This window comes from Solanum tuberosum, unplaced genomic scaffold (assembly GCF_000226075.1).
Source record: "Solanum tuberosum cultivar DM 1-3 516 R44 unplaced genomic scaffold, SolTub_3.0 scf00069, whole genome shotgun sequence".
Classification (NCBI taxonomy): domain Eukaryota; kingdom Viridiplantae; phylum Streptophyta; class Magnoliopsida; order Solanales; family Solanaceae; genus Solanum; species Solanum tuberosum.
In genome coordinates, this window is record NW_006238995.1 from 1,524,553 (window position 1) to 1,527,548 (window position 2,996).

Consider the following 2,996-nt stretch of genomic DNA (forward strand, 5'->3'; position numbering starts at 1 on the left):
TATATATATATATATATATATATATATATTTCAAATTCATATTAGTTAGTTCGACCCTCCCTTATATTTCAAATCAAGCCTCATAGATTGAAATAAGTAGATCGTAAATCTTTAATTCCAACATCTCATGTAACATTTATACAAAAGGATTCGAAGGACATTTAGGGCCCGTTTGGCCATGCGATATGGAATCATGATATGATATCATAAATATGAAATAATGAGATGAAATTGAAGTTTTGTTTGGACATGTGATATGAAATTTGTGTTGTATATTTTCTCATAAACATGAGAATCTCATAAGTTGTAAAACTATTAAAAAGTCTCAATTGTTTATTCAATCTTATCAAACAAACAAAAAATTATAAAATCGCGTAGTAAATTATTACAAAGTTATCTGTTCTCCACTTAATTAAGTGTTTCATCTAACTTTAATTCAATAAAAATATTGAACATAAATTGTAGTGTACTAGTATTTAATATAATCCTCCCACATAGTACGAACAATCTTCTCACATTGAACTTGCATTTCTTGATCATATGGCCGAGAAGACGAACCAACATTGTTACTTTGAGCCATTTGTTGGTCAATATCATTCACAACTATATTTTCATGCTCATAGACCATAAATATTCCATCATCACTCCTTTGGTATTCTCGCAAATAATTATGTAACATTTGTAAGTTATGACAATTTTCACTTGTATGCCAATATCGATCATATGGTTCATGTCTTGTTTCACTTGTGTGCAATTACATATTTTCAGTGCATTAATTTCGTGCTAAAATCAAACATATTGGAAGTAGTGATTATCAAGCATACATCACTAATTTTGTCCTTTTTCATATTAAATTGCTTTAGACATTTTCATATGTAGCCGAAAGAGAATTTTTTTTAATTATGAAAAATCAAATAAGTATTACTTACTACATCCGTTCTTATTTATCTTCACCAAATCAATTCCTACTTTATCATTTATATTCACCAAATTTAAAGCAACAATAAATTTTATGTCGATGAGAATAATAAATTTTAAAATGTAATGATGTCATTATTAATTTTATTTACATATGAAATAAAAGATTAGTAGATATAAATGTGGGGTTGTTTTAATAAAATATAAACTTGTGGGTCAACTTTTGTATTTAATTAAAAAAAATCTCAAATCATGATATGGAATTCCCAAATCATGATTTTTGGAGAATATGGTATTCCATCTCATGATATGAAATCATGAGATGAAATCAGCGTGAAATCGCATGTCCAAACGCTGATTCCATCTCACGATTTTCATATCATGATATGATATCGCATGGCCAAATGCCTACTTAGGGCCCGTTTGGCCATGCGATATGGTATCATGAGATGAAATTGAAGGTTTGTTTGGACATGCGATATGGAATTTTAATGTTATATATTTTCTCATAAACATAAAAATCCCATAAGTTGTAAAACTATTAAAATAGCCCCAATTGTTTATTCAATCTTATCAAATAAACAAAAATTATAAAATCGCATAATAAATTATTACAAAGTTATTTCTTCTTCACTTAAGTAATTGTTTCATCTAACTTTAATTTAATTAAAAAAATTGAACATAAATTGTACTTGATATGCTCATATCTCTCAACTACTCTTACAAATAACCTATAAAAAAATATATAAACATACATTAGTGAGTAAATATTAACTTAGAAGTTAAATACACTAAGATAAAAATTAACAAACATCACTGACTTCTAACTATGTACAAGAAAAATCAATAGTTAAATATTATTGAATAACGAAATTTTAAAAAGTTACCACAAGTTTGAGTCAAAAACACTTCTAATAAAATTTAATCAAAAAAATTATAACTAGTCCACTTGACTAAATATTAATAACTAATTGATCAAATTTTCCCAAATCCTCAATCAATTGAACGAACATTTTGCGAATACTAAGATTAAGAAAGTGCGGCACCGCCAATGAAAATTGTCTTTTATCAATATTATGCTTAGTCATAAGATTAAGACGTTATTTTTTATTATGAAAAATCAAAAAAGTATTACTCCCTTCGTTCTCATTTATATTCACCAAATGAATTTCTACTTTATCATTTATATTCACCAAATTTAAAGTAATAATAAATTTTATATTTGTGAGAATAATAAATTTTAAAAGTAATGATGTGATTATAAATTTATTTACATATGAAACATATGGTTAGTAGATATAAATGTGGGGTTGTTTTAACAAAATATAAACTCATGGATCAATTATTGTATTAAAATATCTCAAATCATGATATGGAATCACCATGTGATTCCATATCATGGTTTTTGGAGAATATGGTATCACCTCTCATGATATGGAATCATGAGATGGAATCAGCGTAAAATAGCATGTCCAAATGTTGACTTCATCTCACGACACCATATCGTGATATGGTATCGCATGGCCAAACGCCTACTTAATATATTATCCAAATTTTTGTTTCGTTGCAACATTCAAAAACTTTCTTTATATACTTGTTAAAATTTTATGTTTAGTCAAATTAAGACACAAAATAAAATGGAGGGACTATTATTTTTTTAGTCTTAACCAAGAATTATGTTTGTTTTTTCTTTTTATCTCGTTCAAATTAATGGTAGTTGCTTAAACAATAATAATATATCTAGCATAATCGTATTGAGTAAAAGAATAGCTTATGCACATGACATGACGAGAGGTGAACATGTAGGGTGTGTTTTGTATGAAGGAAAATGTTTTCCTAGAAAATGTTTTCTTGGAAAACAAGTTGATTTTTGACTTATTTTCTCATGTTTGGTTGGTGAGTAGAAAATCTTTTCCGGAAAAGATTTTTAGTGTTTGATTTATGAATGAAAAATATTTTTGAGAAATATCTTTTATTTTTACTAGAGTAGAAAATAATTTTTGAAATTGAAAATATTTTTTAAAAACAAACTTAAATTTTATTTGGAGGGTGGAGGGGGTGGTAGGGAGGTGCGTGGG